This window comes from Bison bison, unplaced genomic scaffold (assembly GCF_000754665.1).
Source record: "Bison bison bison isolate TAMUID 2011002044 unplaced genomic scaffold, Bison_UMD1.0 scf7180017864317, whole genome shotgun sequence".
NCBI lineage: Eukaryota > Metazoa > Chordata > Mammalia > Artiodactyla > Bovidae > Bison > Bison bison.
The window spans coordinates 4,349,037-4,370,692 of record NW_011494889.1 but is presented as its reverse complement, the minus strand read 5'-3'; positions in this window follow the sequence as shown (position 1 = coordinate 4,370,692).

The window sequence follows — 21,656 nt, the reverse complement described above, 5'->3', positions numbered from 1 at the left end:
GGTGGGGGACGGACAGAACTCCCGTGAGGAGGAGCATCTTTTGTCCCCAGGACAGGGCGGGTGATGTGAGAGGGAGGATGAGTTTAGCACTGGGAACTATACTCAGTATCTTGTAACAAACACAGTGGAAAAGAATATGAAAAAGAAAAACAAAATTTTATATATATACATATATATATGTAACTGAGTCACTTTGTTATATCCGTGAAAACAACACAGCACTGTAAAGAAAGAAAGAGGAAGAAAGGGACAAGTCAACCCTCAAATCATCTTCCCTCCAGCCCGTAGCTAGCTGTGGACCCACTCAAGGGGACAAAAGGAAAAAAGGCTGCAGTAGCCCAGGAGACAGAGAGCACAGCCACCCCCGCACAGAGCAGCCACCATGGTCCCTCCACAGAGGCGTCAGGGACGTCACACCATCATGAGGCGCCTGCAAGTTCTGCAAGAAAGAGATCTATCGGGTTGCTTCCGTGTCCTGGCTATGATAAACAGTGCTGCAATGAACACTGGGGTGCAAGTATCCTTTCAAGTTACCGTTTTCTCCAGTTGCATGCCAGGAGTTGGATTGCTGGATCATATGGTAATTCTGTAGCAATTTACATTTCCACCAACAGGGAACTCTACTCAATAGTCATTAATTGTAACAACTTCTCTGGTGGCTCAGAGGGTAAAGTGTCTGTCTACAACGTGGGAGACTGTTCGATCCCTGGGTTGGCAAGATCCCTTGGAGAAGGAAATGGCAATCCACTCCAGTACTATTGCCTGGAAAATCCCATGGACAGAGGAGCCTGGTAGGCTACTCTACCCATGGGGCCGCAAAGAGTCGGACACGACTGAGCGACTTCACGTTCACATGGGAAAAGAGTGGATATGAATATGTGTACAACTGATTCACTTTACTGTACTGAAGAAACTAACACAACATTGTAAGTCAACTGTACTCCAATAAATTTTTTTTAAAGAAGAGAGATCCATCAGGGTTAGCTCTTTCTTAGGAACTTCAGACCCAAACAGTATTCCCAGATCATGGTACAGAGGTGATGTCATGGCTAAGGTAGTAGAAAGAGCAGCCCAGAAGCCATGAGGGAGACACGTACAGCAGCGAGGGCTGGAGATCTCGGTACCGTGACATCTGAGCCAGAGGACACAGTGACCTCTGACACCAGAGCAGGAGGCCGACGAGGGGACCAGGGCTCAAACAAGTGTCCCTGAAGAACACATTCCCCCTCTCTCATCCCAGCTTAACTAAGTAGCAAGCGATGGGATGCTGTCTTCCGTTTGAAATCCCATGTTCCACAGTCTAGTGTGCCCTCAGAGTGGATTCTCTGAAGTCGGCTGGGTCTGAGACCCCAAAGTCCAACGTGAAGAGGAGCCCATCTCAGCACCCCTGTTCAGCAGAACCACAGGAGTGTCCCCCTGCCCTCAACTCCTTTCTGGCTCTGATTCCCCAGGGCTAGGGCTGAAAGCCACAGCCTGAAGGTTGTAGCCCACCACACGACCCCTCCTCTTCCTCCTTCTCCTTTCCTTCTCTGTGAAAGCCCCTGAACCTAGACATTCAACCCACAGATTTAGCAAGAACAGAACTCATGTTCCCTCAGGATATTCAGGGCAGGAAGGAAGAACCAGCAGCCTTTGCTGGCAATAGAAGGAGGAAGTCTATCTAGACAGCTGCTCTTCCAATACAGCAGTCACGAGCCATCAATGGCTATTTAAATCTAAATGAATTAAAATTAGATAAAGTTTAAAATTCAACTGCTCAGTTTCACAAACCACATTTTGAGTGTTCAAAAGTCACATGTGGCAACCAGTCACTGAGAATCAAACGTTTCCATCATTATGGAAGGTTCTGTGCTGTGTGCTTAGTCGCTCAGTCATATCTGATTCTTTGCAATCCCATGGACTGTAGCCCACCGGGCTCCTCTGTCTATGGGATTCTCCAGGCAAGAATACTCGAGTGGGTTGCCATGCCCTCCTCCAGGGGATCTTTCTAACCCAGGAACTGAACCAGAGTCTCCTGCATTGCAGGCAGATTATTTACCAGCTGAGCTACCAGGGAAGCCCAAGGAAGGTTCTATCTGCTGCAGTTCCACTCCTGGGATTATACCCCGAAGAAACCTTCACATATGTGCTCCAGGAGAAACCACAAGAATCTTTATAGCAAAATAATCTAATAGCAAAGCACTGAGAAGAGCTTCAATGGTCATCTAATGTGCAGAGAATATAGGCTACAGTGGAAATTAATAGCAGCTTTACACATTTGTGTGGACAAATCTCACATGATGTTCAATTTTTTAAATTTCTTTTTATTGAAGGATAATTGCTTTACAGAATTTTGTTGTTTTCTGTCAAACCTCAACATGAAGCAGCCATAGGTATACATACATCCCCTCCCTTTTGAACCTCCCTCCCATCTCCCTCCCCATCCCACCCCCATAGGTTGATACAGAACCCCTGTTTGAGTTTCCTGAGCCATACAGTAAATTCCCGTTAGCTATCTATTTTACATATAGTAATGTAAGTTTCCATGTTACTCTTTCCATCCATCTCACCCTCTCCTCCCCTCTCCCCATGTCCATAAGTCTATTCTCTATGTCTGTTTCTCCATTACTGCCCTGTAAGTAAATTCTTCAATACCAGTTTTCTAGATTCTGTATATATGTGTTAGAATATGATATTCATCTTTCTCTTTCTGACTCACTTCACTCTGCATAATAGGTTCTAGGTTCATCCACCTCATCAGAACTGACTCAAATGTGTTCCTTTTTGTGGCTAAGTGATATTCCATTGTGTATATGTACCACAACTTCTTTATCTATTCATCTGTTGATGGACATCTAGGTTGCTTCCATGTTCTAGCTATTATAAATAGTGCTGCAATGAACAATGGGATACACATGTCTTTTTCAATTTTGGTTTCCTCAGGGTATATGCCTAGGAGTGGGATTGCTGGGTCATATGGTGGTTTTATTCCCAGTTTTTTAAGGACTCTCTATACTGTCTTCCATAGTGGCTATATCAATTTACATTCCCACCAACATTGCAAGAGTGTTCCCTTTTCTCCACATCTTCTCCAGCATTTATTGTTTATAGATTTTTGATGAGGGCCATTCTGACTGGTGTGAGGTGATATCTCATTTCAGTTTTGATTTGCATTTCTCTAATAATGAGCGATGTTGAGCATCTTTTCATGTGATTGTTAGCCATATGTATGTCTTCTTTGGAGAAATGTCTGTTTAAGTCTTTTTCCCACTTTTTGATTGTATTGTTTGTTTTTCTGGCATTGAGTTGTATGAGCTGCTTGTATATTTTGGAAATTAATCCTTTGTCAGTTGTTTCATTTTCTATTATTTTCTTCCATTCTGAGGGTTGTCTTTTCACCTTGCTTATAGTTTCCTTTGCTGTGCAAAAGCTTTTAAGTTTAATCAGGTCCCACTTGTTTACTTTTGTTTTTATTTCCATTAACCTAGGAGGTAGATCATAGAGGATCTTGCTTTGATTTATGTCATTGAGTGTTCTGCCTATGTTTCCCTTTAAGAGTTTTATAGTTTCTGGTCTTACATTTAGGTCCTTTAATCCATTTTGAGTTTATCTTTGTGTATGGTGTTAGGAAGTATTCTAATTTCATTCTTTTACAGGTAGCTGTTCAGTTTTCTCAACACCATTTATTGAAGAGGCTGTCTTTGTCCCATTGTATATTCTTGCCTCCTTTGTCAAAAATAGGGTACCCATAAATGCATGGGTTTATTTCTGAGCTTTCTGTCTTGTTCCATTGGTCTATATTTCTCTTTTTGTGCCAGTGCCATACTGTCTTGATGACTGTAGCTTTGTAGCATAATCTGAAGTCAGGAAGCTTGATTCCTCCAGCTCCATTCTTCTTTCTCAAGACTGCTTTGGTTATTCAGGGTCTTTTGTGTTTCCTTATGAATTGTAAAATTTTTGGTTCTAGTTCTGTGCAAAATGCCATTGGTAATTTGATAGAGATCGCATTGAATCTGTAGATTACACTTGGTAGTATAGTCGTTTTCACAATATTGATTCTTCCTACCCATGAACATGGAATATCTCCCCATCTGTTTATGTCATCTTTGATTTCTTTCATTAGTGTCTTATAATTTCTGTGTACAGTTCTTTTGTCTCCTTAGGTAAGTTTATTCCTAGATATTTAATTCTTTTTGTTGCAGTGGTGAATGGGATTGATTGCTTAATTTCTCTTTCTGATTTTTCATTGTTAGTGTATAGAAATGCAAGTGATTTCTGTGTATTGATTTTGTGTCCTGCAACTTTGCTAAATTCACTGATTAGCTCTTGTAATTTTCTGATACTATCTTTAGGGTTTTCTACGTACAGTATCATGTCATTTGCAAACAGTGAGAGCTTTCTTTCTTCTTTTCTGATCTGGATTCCTTTTATTTCTTTTTCTTCTCTCATTGCTGTAGCTAGGACTTCCAGGACTATGTTGAATAATAGTGGTGAAAGTGGACACCCTTGCCTTGTTCTGATCATAGGGGAAATATACCGGGGTCCAGCCCCAGCAGGATCCAGGGATACCCTCAGGATGAACGGTGTCAGCGAGAGAGATAAAAGTAAAGGGGAGAGAAAGAGGCTGATATCCCTTGGTTTACACAGAAAGCCAATAAAGTCCCTGACATGGGACTTGCTCTGTTCACGGAGGCTACAGGCGCCCTCTCGGTGGGGTGAAGATGCAGGGCGTCCCCTCCCCTGAAAATGCAGGGCGCCTTCCTGATTGAGTCTTAGAAGCCCAGGCAGAAAAGTGAACTCAGAGGGCCTCTGTGCTCCAAGGAGTCAGCCTGAAAGAAAGAGAGAAAGGGAGAAGGAAAGAATGACACGGGGAGACCAAGCTTCAGTGAGCAAGGCCTGTAACTTTATTTTTAAAAGGAGCTTTTATACCCTCAGTTGTACATAGAGGATAATGGAGGGTGCAGAGTCATGCAGGGTCAGCAGTCCTTGACCCTTATCGAGACCAGCTTTCTTTCTGCAAAACTATCGTATACAAAGGCTTTAGGTGATTCACATCATCATCTGGCCAGGAGGCCTGTTAACATTTTTCTTCTGATAAAGGTTAGTCAACCAGAAAACTTACATTCTCTAAGAGTGATTTTTCTAAAGTCTGGCGCCACTCTCCGAAAGCACTAGATAAAGTTGCATTCCTATAGGGCAAAGGTGCAGTGGGGTATAACAAGGAAAGAATTTATTAACTCAAGGGTCTAAAGTTTAACACCAAGGCTACTACTTATTTTTTCTATATACCAACTATATCAACTAATATACTCCCAAGGACACAATGGGATATGGAAACTTGGCAGCAAGCATTGGCCCAACAATGAAATCCTTCACCAGTTCTATTCTAATAATTTTTAACTCCTTGAAAGGCTCTATATTTTTAGAATGTTTTAAGCTTCCCATTCCTCTCGTGGTTGGGAGGCTGTAAACAATCACATGCGTAGTCGTAAGAGTCCGGATAAACCTGTCAGGCAAGTTAGAAAGCCATCTGAGGGGTTTGAATTGAAACACTCCTATTATGCCCAGGAGACTTATTAACTAGAGCTCTAAGTTGGTTTCCTTTAGGGAAAGGTAGTCGAGGATAGCCCCCCACTAATGTCAGAGGAGTTGGTGAAAGTCATAAAATAGTAAGACAGACAGATTCTGGTTTGGGGGTAGATGCTTGAGCAGGTCCAGGGGAGCCCTCAAGTCCTGATCTGCCTTGCCTGTCAGGTCTCTTCCACATGACCTTGTCATGGGTGGGATCTCCCATGCTGGCTCCCGGCAGGAATGCTTTCAATTTTTCACCACTGAGAATAATGTTTTCTGTAGGCTTATCATATATGGCCTTTAATATGTTGAGGTGGGTTCCTTCTATGCCCATTTTTTGAAGAGTTTTAATCATAAATGGGTGCTGAATTTTGTCAAAGGCTTTTTCTGCATCTATTGATGCTTTTGAACTGTGGTGTTGGAGAAGACTCTTGAGAGTCCCTTGGACTGCAAGGAGATCCAACCAGTCCATTCTGAAGAAGATCAGCCCTGGGATTTCTTTGGAAGGACTGATGCTAAAGCTGAAACTCCAGTACTTTGGCCACCTCATGCGAAGACTTGACTCATTGGAGAAGACTCTGATGCTGGGAGGGATTGGGGGCAGGAGGAGAAGGGGACGACAGAGGATGAGATGGCTGGATGGCATCACCAATTCGATGGACGTGAGTCTGAGTGAACTCCAGGAGTTGGTGATGGACAGGGAGGCCTGGCGTGCTGTGATTCATGGGGTTGCAAAGAGTCGGACATGACTGAGCAACTGATCTGATCTGATCTGATCTGATTGAGATTATCATATGGTTTTTATTTTTCAATTTGTTAATATAGAGTATCACATTGATTGATTTGCATATATTGAAGAATCCTTGCATTCCTGGAATAAATCCAACTTGATCATGGTATATGAGCTTTTTGATATGCTGCTGAATTCTGTTTGCTAAAATTTTGTTGAGGATTTTTGCATCTATGTTCTTCAGTGCTATTGGACTGTAGTTTTCTTTTTTTGTGTTGTCTTTGTCTGGTTTTGGTATCAGGGTGATGGTGGCCTAGTAGAATGAGTTTGGAGGTGTTCCTTCCTCTGCAATTTTTTGAAAGAGTTTTATAAGGATAGGCATTAGCTCTTCTCTAAATGTTTGATAGAACTCTCCTGTGAAGCCATCTGGTCCTGGGCTTTTGTTTTTTGGGAGATTTTTTTTATCACAGCTTCAATTTCAGTGCTTGTAATTGGGTTGTTCATAATTTCTATTTCTTCCTGGTTCAGTCTTGGAATATTGAACTTTTCTAAGAATCTGTCCATTTCTTCCAGGATGATGTTCAATTTGAAAAAGCAAGTCTTCATCATTGGACAAATAGATTTTTAAAATGTGGCATACCCATACCATGAAATATTATTTTGTGGTAAAAAGGAATGAGGTACTGCCATGATATGAATGCATGTTGGAAACATCACACTAAGTGAAATAAGTCAGTTATGAAAGACTTCATATTATATGACTCCATTCATATGAAAGTCCAGAATAAGCAAATCCCATGTTTTTTCTGTCCTAGAGACAAAAAGTAGATTAGTGGTTGCTTAGAGCTGAGGCTGGGGCTGGGAAGAAAGGAGAGTGATAACTAGAGCTTAATTCTGAGGTGATGAAAATACTCTAAAACTGATTGTGGTGATGGATGCATATTTCTATGAATATACTAAAAATTATTTTTTTTTAAAAAGTGAAAGTGTTAGTTGCTTAGTCTTGCCCAATTCTTTGCAATACCATGGACAGTAGCCACCAGGCTCCTATGTCCATGGAATTCTCCAGGCAAGAATACTGGAGTGGGTAGCCATTCCCTTCCCCAGGGATCTTCCCAAACCAGGGCTCAAAACTGGGTCTCCTAAAAATGTACTCTTTAAATGGGTGAATTGTGTATGTGGTATGTGAATGACATCTTAAGGCTGTTTCAAAATGAAATGAAACAGCAAGTCACAGAAGAATATATATAATTTGAAGCAGATCAAAAACAAGACCAAACAATGCATTGTGTAGGTTACATATTTGGTAAAACTATAGGGAAAAGGAAGGGATGATAAACACAAAATCCAGTAGAATACCTGTTTCTGGCGTGGGAAGGACAGAGATGTGATCATGGAGGTGAACACAAAGGCTTCCAATAGTGTCAGGAATGATTCTGTGTCTTCAGCAAGGTAGTGAGTCACAGGGGTTTAATTCTGACACTGGAATGTCCTACAACTGCTGTTAGCAGGTGGCAGTGATGACATAGTTGTCATTGCCTGGAATATATCTTTTTTTTTTTTTCCTCAAACTTTTGTTTATTTTTTGGCCACACCATGAGGCATGTAGGGTCTTAGTTTCCTGGTCAGGGATTGAACCCATGATCCCTGAAGTGAAAGCAGGGAGTCTTAACCACTAGGCCACCGGGGAAGTCCCAATGCCTGAAATGTATCTTAAAGAGATTTTTGCATTTTTATTTTCCTTTTGACGTATGCACAGTTACACATGCCATAAATCTAAGTCTGAGAGACCTCTTACAGCAGGTATAAAATTTAAAAGTAAATGACAAGAAGAATACAAAACAGAGAAGAGAAAAGGGGAGCAAAAGCCACCTGAGTTGGGTGAGAGCAAAGGTTGGGAAGGGAGGGTCAAACATGGAGTCCAGGAGAATCTGGGATGGAATTAGGGAGGCAAGGAAAGAGCCGCTGGAGGATTGGTTGGGAATTAAACATAAGATCCTCCTTGATGCCCTTCAAGAGACTCAAGTACACAGTGCGATTCCTCTGAAATTATTTACAACCTGTTTCTGTAAGTGATTCTTCCCACGTATCCCAGCTTCAGGTCGGAACCACAGGAGTCAAGGAGTCCACAGGGTGGCCATGGGCAGGCAGCTTCCATTTAGCACTAATTAATTTATATCTGCCTCTTTGCAACAACAAAAACCAACAACCAAAAAAGGACCATTAGTGAAGCAAGCAAGTACACTTAAGCTCCCTGAATCTTATTTTCTTCATCTGACAAATTGGGCTCCTGATGCCAAGTATCAGGGAGTCCAGGTGACCAGGTGTGAGGCTGCAAAGATTCAATGAGTACACAAGTGAAGCACCATCACAATTACCTGGGACCAGGTAAAGCTCCCAGGCTTCCCAGGTGGCACAGAGGTAAAGGACCCACCTGCCAATGCAGAGATGCAAGAGACCCTGGTTCAATCCCAGGGTTGGGAAGATCCCCTGGAGAAAGAATTGGCAACCCACTCCAGTATTCTTGACCAAAGAGTCCAACACAACTGAGCAGACACAAACACATGAACTGCAGCTCCTTCCTCCTTACTTATAGAATACTTACAGAATAAGTATTTATTCTTATAGAATCACGTGACTGTTTCAAATGAAATAATAGGGGTAGAATACTTATGGAATCATGTGGCTGTTTCAAATGAGATAATAGGGGTAGCAGCGTCCTGAAAGCAAAAAGCCTCTCTAAATGAAAGTCACTACTGCTGTCTTTATTACTAATTTCATGTGCTTTACAGACATGAAATTGACAAAGGAAATGTAATAACAGCTTGTCAAAGAAACTTCAGGCGTGTTCTACCTTTCTCAAATCTTGAAAGCAGGAAAAAGGAGGTGACCAGGGAGGCATTTTTTAGTCCCTCTCCCTTAAAGGGGAGTCATCATCAGTGGAGGGAGGGGCGGGTGACGATGACTCACCAATCTCTGAACCACTAAGACTCAGAGAGGAGTGACCAGCCTTGGAAGCAGTGGGGCTGGAGCTTCAGCCCACCTCATTGGACTCCTATGTGAGGGCTCCTGGCACCATTCAGCTTGGCCTGATGAGCTGATGAGCACCAGAGCTGTAGATACCAGGGTGTGACGGTATAAACGAGCCCATGGTCAAGTCCGCCCTCCTACTTTGGGGGGCTAGTCAAGTCTGCCCTCCTACCTTTGGGGGCTGCTCTGTCAAATGGGAAACCAGAACAGAATCTGAATGGCGCCCTGGCTAACCCAGGGCAGAAATTTTCTGGGAAAACTTCTCAGCCCAGCTGACTGTCCTGTTTACACTGACAGGTTGCAGGAGCCACTGCTGTACCTCCCCTCCAGACAGATACAGGGTTGAGACAGGTGGGAAAGTTTGAAGTTCATCTGGACCTGATGCACATGACTGGAGGATTTCTGCACAGGCTTTGAGAGTCACTGATATTTCTTCCCCAGCCTCTCTTCAAACCTACCCTTCCACCCCTCCCAGGAAAAGTGTGCCTTGTCCCTGCATGCCTAACAGCCTCTTTTGTGATCCTGAGCATGAATTCTGTCCCGGGTCTGGGGGAGTGCCACCTTATTTGAACCTGTCATTGTTTACTGCTCACCCACCTACACTTACCTGCTTTTTAAGAATGCACTTAAAGACTTTTTCCCTAGACACCTACATGTACCTGCTTTTTAAAAATGCACTTAAGGAATTTTTCCACCAATTTCCTCTATTCCTTCTAATTGAACTTGTTCGTTTGACTTGTATTTAAGGGTCTGGCCCAGGCCTGGCTCCAGAGGATTTCCTGGTGGCCTCAGTTCAGTTCAGTTCAGTTGCTCAGTCATGTCCGACTCTTTGCGACCCCATGAATCGCAGCATGCCAGGCCTCCCTGTCCATCACCAACTCCCAGAGTCCACCCAAACCCATGTCCTTCGAGTCGGTGATGCCATCCGACCATCTCATCCTCTGTTGTCCCCTTCTTCTCCTGCCCTCAATCTTTCCCAGCATCAGGGTCTTTTTGGTTACAATTCCAGGCTTTCACTTTGTTGTGCTGTGCTGTGCTCAGTCACTTCAGTCGTGTCCGACTCTGCAGTTCCATGGACTGTAGTCCACCAGGTTCCTCTCTCTATGGCATTTCCCAGGCAATAGTACTGGAGTGGGTTGCCATGCCCTCCTTCAGGGGATCTTCCCAACCTGGGATTGAACCCAGATATCTTGTGTCTCCTTCATTGGCAGGAGGTGTTCTTTACCAGTTGAACTACCTCCCCTGGCCTGGGGTTCAATCCCTGGTCAGGGAACTGAGATCCTGCAAGCCATGCAGCACGGTAAAAATAAAAAAAGAATATTTCAATTTGTTACTTCTCTGCCCATCTGTCTCTGTAGCCACCCAGTCTCCAGTGCAGAGTGATGGTAGGAGGCAGGTGGGTGGCCCTGCCCTGACCCCTCACCTCTCTCCCCCACCAGCCCAGGAGCCTCACCAACAGTGTCCCCATGGGAACTGCAAAGCCAGCCTTGCATGCTAATAGTACCCAGCCCCAAAACAGATACATCATCAAACAAAATGTAAAGCGGAGAACACACAAACCATCCCCGGAAGGACTGCAGGGCATAAGAAGAAAGATACAACTTGGCTTGTTAAGCTGCCATCAGTCATCCAGAAGGCCGTGGGTTGGGGCTGGAGTTGAAAGTTCCAGGGAAGATTCTACTCTTGTCAAATTACATACTATGCCCCCCCCACCTCACCCCCCAGTTTCCTGGGCCTCAAAGTGGTTCCGAAGTGCTGGCTCTAGAAGCCCTGGAGAGACTTCGGTGAGGATTACCAGGATTGTTCAAATGAGATGAGAGCTGTGAGGCTGCTCGAAAAGAAAAGGCCCTCACACAGGCAGGCTGCTGGTATCAGGACTGTTATGACTATTATTAAGGTAAACGCTCTTCAGGCCTAAAAGCTAGCAAGGGAGAAGTAAAAACAGCTGAGCCAGTAAGCCCTAAGATGTGCTGCTCTCTTCTCAAAGTCCTAATACTATTGAAAATAGAAAAGGGATTCTTGGAGCTGAAATGTACACGCTTATTTCCCTTTGCAACTCACTGCTATTCACCCTCTTTAGGATAAGCTCGCAGCATCAGTGCAGGAAGTGTTCCTAATGGGCTCAAAGAGACTCCCTGCCTGGACTCCCAGGCCGAGTGGACGGCATGGCCAACGCCAGGAGGCTATTTTCTACTTTTCAGAAACCTCTCAGCTTCTAAGATTCTCCTGTAAAAGGCTGTCTGCTTCAGGTGGTAATGAACCTGGAATGTTTCAGTGTTCCAACTCAGGCACAGCCCAGACCTGACTGTGCTGCCAAAATCTTGGCTCCCGGTGCACCGATGCCAAACAGAAATACAGAGGCAGAGTTATGGAGGAGAAGGAAAAAGTGGCTTTATTTCTTCGCCAGACAAAAGGGAAACACAATAGGCTAGCACCTCAAGAATTGTGCCCCACCCCCTGGTGAATAGGGAGAGGTTGTATAGTCAGGAAGGGCTATGTGATAAGGATCAAGGTAGTAACAGTCTTGCATTCTTCTGCAAAGTTTCAAAAGGTTGGGGTTACTGACAAGGTTGCAAACTTGAATTTTCTGAGCTATGTCAGACTCCACAAGGACTTAATAATTCCCCCACCCTCTTCCACAGGTTTTGGCTAAAGATTTGAGAGGATTACACCTGTATTAAGGTTAAATGGACTTCCCAGGTGGTGTTAAGTGGTAAAGAATCTGCCTGCCAATGCAAGAGTGGTTAAAAGACTCTGGTTCGATCCCTGGGTCAGGAAGATCCCCTGGAGGAGGGCATGGCAACCCACTCCAGTATTCTTGCTTGGGAAGTCCCATGAATAGAGGAAACTGGTGGGCTACAGTCCAAGGAATCGCAAAGTCAAACAGACTGAAGTGATTTAGCACACACTGACAAGATTAGGGTGTGTGCGGGGTCTCAGGTGCTCCTAATTTTGATGAGCTTCTCTGGTCCCTTTAATCCTGTCTAAGGCAGTTTCCTGGCTGCTCCTTGATTGGCAACTGTTCAAATCTGCTCTTTGGAACTCATGTAAAAAGGTCATGGAGGCTGGAGTCTTGCCTATAAGAAATGGGGGACAAAAAGGCCTCCGTGTCTGGGAGCCCCACAGGGCCCTGCTTGGCATCAACTGTGAGATCAGGCCCTGTCCCTACCCTTGATGCCTCAGATCTGAAATGACAGCCTTTCTACCCTCCTCTGAGGCCTGCCTTGAAGACAAATGGACCAGTGTTCTACTAAATGCCTCCTGCTCCTCTGAGTAACCTCTAAAGTGAAAGTGAAAGTGAAGTCGATCAGTCGTGTCCGACTCCTAGCGACCCCATGGACTATAGCCCACCAGGCCTATGGGATTTTCCAGGCAAGAGTACTGGAGTGGGGTGCCATTGCCTTCTCCGTTAACAGTGGCTAGGCATATTATATTTACTTGGAGCTGGTATACTTGGTGACAGCCTTAGTGCCCTCGGACACAGCGTGCTTGGCCAGCTCCCCAGGTAGCAGCAAGCACAGGGCGGTCTGGATCTCCCTGGATGTGATTGTCGAGCGCTTGTTGTAATGCGCCAGGCGTGATGCCTCGCCAGCGACGCGCTCGAAAATGTCGTTGATGAAGGAGTTCATGATTCCCATAGCCTTGGACGAGATGCCCGTGTCCGGATGGACTTGCTTCAGCAACCTCTGCAGAGTAATAAAAGCTGTGGGGGCTACAGACTGTCTTCAGCTGGTTGTATGGAAGCAGGTATGGGAGGAGATTTGCCCTCAGTCTCCAGGAAAACTTGAGAGACCAGCTTGGCCTTGGTGTGGCTGGGCCTCCGAAGAGGGGAGCGTGGGCACCAGCAGTGCTGGGGCTGAACTCCAGCCCTGCTGAAGGAGTCTTCCTCCTCCTCTTCACTCCCTTACCCAGTTAAGTGGGTGTAACGGGGGCCCCAGTTGAGGCAAAGCAGGGTGGGCCTGGTGTCGGTCAACCTACAAGAACCCCCAGTACAGTCACCAGCTTTCACGTAATCAGTGGAAACCAACCCAAGGCACTTTTCAAATTCTATTTGCTACAGGCTTATTCAACATAACAAAGATCATCCAGTATAAGATTACCTAAACTAATTCTTTTTTATGCAACACACACATTTTTTGGAGTTGGGATAAAAGACCACGTGTACCTTAACTTCCAGGTGAGTGTCTGGGATGGCTGCTCAACTTGTAAAATGGAAACTCTCTTCCCATCAGCAGCTGCCTAGGCCAACCTGTGGATTGAATCCAATATGAAGACTTTTGTCTGTGACAATGGATTATATGCAAAAATAGGAAGGTCAGTTACATTGATTCTAGGTTTGCTAGCTGTATGTGCTGCCTGTCCCTCAGTGACACTCTGGCTCTGTCACCCATCTGGTTGTAGGTTTTATGTATATGCAAATTGTGCTAAGTCACTCAGTCATGTCTAAGTCTTTTTGACCCTATGGACTGTAGCCTGTCAGGCTTCTCTGTCCATGGAATTTTCCAGGCAAGAATACTGGAGTGGGTTGCCATTTCCTTCTAGAGGGGATATTCCCAACCCAGGGATCAAACTCATGTCTCTTATGTCTCCTGCAATGGTAGGTGGCTTCTTTACCAAGAGAGCCACCTGAGAAGGGCAACCAAAAATATTAATGTAAATAGGATAAGATGGCCTGCATATTAGGAAGCTGGCGGCCTTCATGGGTTGGTATTGAGTCATAATCCATACACTCTGCACAAATGTGCTGTAGTCTCCCTTAGCCCAGAACCAAAATTCTAAGAGTAGTCCCATTAGTCCTTCTCAAACTGCCCCTTCCCAGCAAGCTCCTCAATGAGTGGGAAATGAAGCCAGATGTTAATCAGTCCTTCCCTCCCCCCAGCCAAAGACAGAGCTTGTAAACATCTGGAGTGCCAGGACCATGTCTGTCAGGCCTCCCTAGCATGACATCCCCTACACAGGGATGCAAAAGGATTTGGGATGATAATGGCAAAACATGGCCCTACCAGAATCCCATGTGGACTGGTAAAGCTGACCCAGAGAGGGTCAATGATTATACTTCATCCTCCTGCCATAGCAATTGGTTTAGAAACATGTGACCTAATTAGAATTACACATCAGTTCAGTTCAGTTCAGTCGCTCAGTCGTGTCCGACTCTTTGCCACCCCATGAATCACAGCACACCAGGCCTCCCTGTCCATCACCAACTCCCAGAGTTTACTCAGACTCATGTCCATCAAGTCGGCGATGCCATCCAGCCATCTCATCCTCTGTTGTCCCCTTCTCCTCCTGCCCCCAATCCCTCCCAGCATCAGAATCCTTTCCAATGAGTTGACTCTTCACATAAGGTGGCCAAAGTATTGGAGTTTCAGCTTCAGCATCAGTCCTTGCAATGAACACCCAGGACTGATCACCTTTAGGATGGATTGGTTGGCTCTCCTTGCAGTCCAAGGGACTCTCAAGTCTTCTCCAACATCACAGTTCAAAAGCATCAATTCTTCGGTGCTCAGCTTTCTTTACAGTCCAACTCTCACATCCATACATGACCACTGGAAAAACCATAGCCTTGACTAGACAGACCTTTGTTGGCAAAGTAATGTCTCTGCTTTTTAATATGCTATCTAGGTTGGTCATTCCCATGGACGGAGGAGCCTGGTAGGCTGCAGTCCATGGGGTCGCTAAGAGTCGGACACGACTGAGCAACTTCACTTTCACTTTTCACTTTCATGCACTGGAGAAGGAAATGGCAACCCACTCCAGTGTTCTTGCCTGGAGAACCCCAGGGACAGAGGAGCCTGATGGGCTGCCGTCTACGGGGTTGCATGGAGTTGGACGTGACTGAAGCGACTTAGCAGCAGCAGCAGGTTGGTCATAATTTTCCTTCCAAGGAGTAAGCGTCTTTTAATTTCATGGCTGCAATCACCATCTGCAGTGATTTTTGGAGCCCCCCAAAAATAAAGTCTGACACTGTTTCCATTGTTTCCTCATCTATTTCTCATGCAGTGATGGGACCAGATGCCATGATCTTAGTTTTCTGAATGTTGAGCTTTAAGCCAACTTTTTCACTCTCCTCTTGCACTTTCATCAAGAGGCTTTTTAGTTCCTCTTCACTTTCTGCCATAAGGGTGGTGTCATCTGCATATCTGAGGTTATTGATATTTCTCCCAGAAATCTTGATTCCAGCTTGTGCTTCCTCCAGCCCCGTGTTTCTCATGATATACTCTGCACACAGGCTTCCCTAAAATTAAAGAACCCTGGGGGAGACTCTCCTTCACCAGGAGTCACCATATCAGGAGGATGTGAGTCCATGGCAACCAGCATCCACGGTACCCGCAGTGAGGCAACACGAGCAGGGGTCAGCTTGGCCAGATGAAAAGAGAGAACATCCCCAAGAACTTTGAGCAACTGGACCTAGCTGCACCAAAAGGGACAGCAACCCTGTTATATCAGCAAATAGAATTTATATTTACAAGAAAGTTTGTTTTTTCTGTCAAACCCAGAATTCATGATAATATAATGGTTATATGTTCATGCTATTATTTTCATACCTCATCATGGTGCTCACAGAACATTTATTAGTGTTCGCTGACTTACAAATATGGGGTGTATACAATAGCTGACGTTTTTCTACAACCACAATTGTCCTCCAAGTCAGCTAAACTAATTCTTATGGGGCTATAGGGCACAGGACAGAGTTCCATGAACTGTAGGTTACCATGCTCCCACCGTGCCCCTTCAAAACATACCTAGAAAATGTACAAATGTCTCCTGAACAGTCCTGGTAATAAGAATTGATAGTATTACCTGTAAACGTATCTTTTGCCACGTTCAGTTCAGTTGCTCAGTCGTGTCCGACTCTTTGCGACCCCATGAATCGCAGCACGCCAGGCCTCCCTGTCCATCACCAACTCCTGGAATTTACCCAGACTCATGTCCATCGAGTCAGTGATGCCATCCAGCCATCGCATCCTCTGTCGTCCCCTTCTCCTCCTGCCCCCAATCCCTCCCAGCATCAGAGTCTTTTCCAATGAGTCAACTCTTTGCATGAGGTGGCCAAAGTACTGGAGTTTCAGCTTTAGCATCATTCCTTCCAAAGAAATCCCAGGGCTGATCTCCTTCAGAATGGACTGGTTGGATCTCCTTGCAGTCCAAGGGACTCTCAAGAGTCTTCTCCAACACCACAGTTCAAAAGCATCAATTCTTCGGTGCTCAGCCTTCTTCACAGTCCAACTCTCACATCCATACATGACCACAGGAAAAACCATAGCCTTGACTAGACGAACCTTTGTTGGCAAAGTAATGTGGAGAGTAAAAACAGGAAATAATTTTTAGGATGGGCCCACTCATCCTGTTGTCCCTCTTTTATGATCACCCAGAATCTAACACCAACAGTTACAATCACAATCATGAAAATACTACACATGTACACTTTTCTAACCGAGAATTCTAACCGTAAGGTCTGGTTATTCAGTTCAGGAGGCCCAAGTGTCCTCAATTCAGCAGGAATGATCAGGGCTTGGCAAATTTGATTTAACTGGAGTTCCAAAGAAATGATTTGAGGAACCAGAATGACTATTTATTGGTTTAGAATGAGAAACATGACATTTAACATTTAATTGACAAGATCGGAGAATTTACGTTGTCTGCTCTGAACATTGTCTTAGTAAGAAAATCTACTTGGAAAATTGAATTAAGGAGGCCATTGGGTAAACATGAAATGAGACTAATGGCCTTGGATAGTCATACTGTTTGTGTTCCTCAGGCTGGAATAACCAGATGACTCATGTTTGTCCAGTTGTCAGAGGGTCATTTCCGCAGGTCAGAGCACACTCTCTAATAGATGGAACCACAGACTTCCTAAGAAATCCTTCCATATTCATATAACAGTTCCCTCTTCACCTTCTTCTCTGGGCATTCAAGACGTTCTCATCATTCAAGGCCAATTTCAATAAAAGGCTCAGAAGAAGGTAAGCGGGAATGGAAAGAATCTAGAAGCTTCTCTGGTGGACTTTGCTGGTTGCCGACCCCGCCCTCCTAAGAGAACTCCAATTGAGTTCTGGAGCCATGCTCATTCCCTGTAGCCCATGTGCTTCAGTTCAATTCAGTTCAGTTGAGTCATTTGGTCATGTCCGACTCTTTGCGACCCCATGGACTGCAATACACCAGGCCTCCCTGTCCATCACCACCTTCAGGAGTTTATTCAAACTCATGTCCATTGAGTCGGTGATACCGTCCAACCATCTCATCCTCTGTCGTCCCCTTCTCCTCCTGCCTGCAATCTTTCCCAGCATCAGGGTCTTTTCCAAGGAGTCAGTTCTTCGCATCAGGTGGCCAAAGTATTAGAGTTTCAGCTTCAGCATCAGTCCTTCCAATGAACACCCAGGACTGATCTCCTTTAGGAAGGACTGGCTGGATCTCCTTGCAGTCCGAGGGACTCTCAAGAGTCTTCTCCAACATCACAGTTCAAAAGCATCAATTCTTTGGTGCTCAGCTTTCTTTATAGTCCAACTCTCACATCCATACACGACCACTGGAAAAACCATAGCCTTGACTAGATGGACCTTTGTTGGCAAAGTAATGTCTCTGTTTTTTAATATGCTGTCTAGGTTGGTCTTCACTTTTCTTCCAAGGAGCAAGCGTCTTTTAATTTCATGGCTGCAGTCACCATCTGCAGTGATTTGGAGCCCCCAAAAATAAAGTCGGCCACTGTTTCCACTGTTTCCCCATCAATTTGCCATGAAGTGATGGGCCCAGATGCCATGATCTTAGTTTCCTGAATGTTGAGCTTTAAGCCAACTTTTTCACTCTCCTCTTGCACTTTCATCAAGAGGCTCTTTAGTTCTTCTTCACTTTCTGCCATAAGGGTGGTGTCATCTGCATATCTGAGGTTATTGATATTTCTCCTGGCAATCATCTTTCCAGACTCTGCTTTATCCAGCCCAGCATTTTACATGATGTACTCTGAATATAAGTTAAAAAATCAGGGTGACAATGTACAGCCTTGACGTACTCTTTTTCCTATTTGGAACCAGTCTGCTGCTCTACGTTCAGTTCTCACTGTTGCTTCCTGACCTGCATACAGATTTCTCAAGAGGCAGGTCAGGTGGTCTGGTATTCCCACCTCTTTCAGAATTTTCCACAGTTTGTTGTAGTCCACACTGTCAAAGGCTTTGGCAAAGTCAGTAAAGCAGTAGATATTTTTCTGGAACTCTCTTGCTTTTTCGATGATCCAACAGATGTTGGCAATTTGATCTCTGGTTTCTCTGCCTTTTCTAAATCCAGCTTGAACATCTGGAAGTTCACGGTTCATGTACTGTTGAAGCTTGGCTTGGAGAATTTTGAACATTGCTTTACTAGGGTGTGAGATGAGTGCAATTGTGCGGTAGTTTGAGCATTCTTTGGCATTGCTATGTGCTTCAGGAGAAGTTAAACTATCACCAGCTCTAGGAGCAGCTCTAGGACTGGGAGCTGACTGTAGCTCAGAACATGAACTCCTTATTGCAAACTTCAGGCTTAAATTGAAGAAAGTAGGGACAACCACTAGACCATTCAGGCATGACCTAAATCAAATCCCTTACAATCCCTTATAGTGGAAGTGACAAACAGATTCAAGGGATTAGATCTGATAGAGTGCCTGAAGAACTATGGACGGAGGTTTGTGACATTGTACAGGAGACAGGGATCAAGACCATCCCCATGGAAAAGAAATGCAAAAAAGCAAAATGGCTGTCTGAGGAAGCCTTACAAATAGCTGTGAAAAGAAGAGAAGCGAAAGTCAAAGGAAAAAAGGAAAGATATACCCATTTGAATGCAGAGTTCCAAAGAATGGCAAGGAGAGATAAGAAAGCCTTCCTCAATGATCAATGCAAAGAAATAGAGGAAAACAATAGAATGGGAAAGACTAGAAATCTCTTCAAGAAAATTAGAGATACCAAGGGAACATTTCATGCAAGGATGGGCACTAAAATAAAGGACAGAAATGGTATGGACCTAACAGAAGCAGAAGATATGAAGAAGAGGTGGCAAGAATACACAGAAGAACTGTACAAAAAAGATCTTCATGACCCAGATAATCACGATGATGTGATCACTGACCTAGAGCCAGACATCCTGGAATGTGAAGTCAAGTGGGCCTTAGAAAGCATCACTACAAACAAAGCTAGTGGAGGTGATAGAATTCCAGTTGAGCTATTCTAAATCCTGAAAGATGATGCTGTGAAAGTGCTGCACTCAATATGCCAGCAAATTTGGAAAACTCAGCAGTGGCCACAGGACTGGAAAAGGTCAGTTTTCATTCCAATCCCAAAAAAAGGCAATGCCAAAGAATGTTCAAACTACCACACAATTGCACTCATCTCACATGCTAGTAAAGCAATGTTCAAAATTCTCCAAGCCAAGCTTCAACAGTACATGAACCGTGAACTTCCAGATGTTCAAGCTGGATTTAGAAAAGGCAGAGAAACCAGAGATCAAATTGCCAACATCTGTTGGATCATCGAAAAAGCAAGAGAGTTCCAGAAAAATATCTACTGCTTTACTGACTTTGCCAAAGCCTTTGACAGTGTGGACTACAACAAACTGTGGAAAATTCTGAAAGAGGTGGGAATACCAGACCACCTGACCTGCCTCTTGAGAAATCTGTATGCAGGTCAGGAAGCAACAGTGAGAACTGAACGTAGAGCAGCAGACTGGTTCCAAATAGGAAAAAGAGTACGTCAAGGCTGTACATTGTCACCCTGATTTTTTAACTTATATTCAGAGTACATCATGTAAAATGCTGGGCTGGATAAAGCAGAGTCTGGAAAGATGATTGCCAGGAGAAATATCAATAACCTCAGATATGCAGATGACACCACCCTTATGGCAGAAAGTGAAGAAGAACTAAAGAGCCTCTTGATGAAAGTGCAAGAGGAGAGTGAAAAAGTTGGCTTAAAGCTCAACATTCAGGAAACTAAGATCATGGCATCTGGGCCCATCACTTCATGGCAAATTGATGGGGAAACAGTGGAAACAGTGGCCGACTTTATTTTTGGGGGCTCCAAATCACTGCAGATGGTGACTGCAGCCATGAAATTAAAAGACGCTTGCTCCTTGGAAGAAAAGTGAAGACCAACCTAGACAGCATATTAAAAAACAGAGACATTACTTTGCCAACAAAGGTCCATCTAGTCAAGGCTATGGTTTTTCCAGTGGTCGTGTATGGATGTGAGAGTTGGACTATAAAGAAAGCTGAGCACCAAAGAATTGATGCTTTTGAACTGTGATGTTGGAGAAGACTCTTGAGAGTCCCTCGGACTGCAAGGAGATCCAGCCAGTCCTTCCTAAAGGAGATCAGTCCTGGGTGTTCATTGGAAGGACTGATGCTGAAGCTGAAACTCTAATACTTTGGCCACCTGATGCGAAGAACTGACTCCTTGGAAAAGACCCTGATGCTGGGAAAGATTGCAGGCAGGAGGAGAAGGGGACGACAGAGGATGAGATGGTTGGACGGTATCACCGACTCAATGGACATGAGTTTGAATAAACTCCTGAAGGTGGTGATGGACAGGGAGGCCTGGTGTATTGCAGTCCATGGGGTCGCAAAGAGGTGGACACAAGTGAGTGACTGGACTGAACTGAACTTAGGAGGTCTAATTAGTCTCCAGGCACCCACATCTCCCGTGAAGAGATTGGTTCCAAAATGCATGTGACCTAATCTAAGCCAATCAGTGGCGGCTTCTGGGAAGTTAGCTTCACTTCCCCCCTGTGAATATTTTCCTATTTGACCATGAGGCTGAATTTCAGGCTTCATCTTGGGCACCAGCCTGAAGATGAAACCAGCACCCACAGGAGGTCTGAGTAAGAGGCTCACAGAGAAACAGAGCCAGAGGCTGTGGATGGTGTCTCCCCTGACATTGACCCCACACTAGGACTTGAGTATGCCAGACAGTAGATGTCCTTATTGTTTAAATGAGTTCAGCTATGTTTTTTATTACTCACAGCCACAGGCAACCTAACTGAACCATCTCCTCATTTGAGGATTATTTGGAGAGACAGGAGTGTTTGTTTGGTATCCTGGGGCAGAGTACAATAAACTCATCTCCTTTAACAATCATTTGATTAGACGCTGAACAAATGTAGGTGGAACAAGAATCCTCACAATCAGATCCCTAATTAGTTAACTCATACACTTTACTTCCTCCTGTTCATAAAGACTCTCCAAACCCAAGAGAAAGAGGAAGGAGGAAAAGGTGAAATAATATGACTGGTGCAGGGGAAAGTTTGAGTTTTACATACAGCAGTTTATCAAATGAAAGCTTCAGGGAGCCCGTAGGGTAGGTGGGTCTTCTCCAGGCCTGGCCTAAGGTTC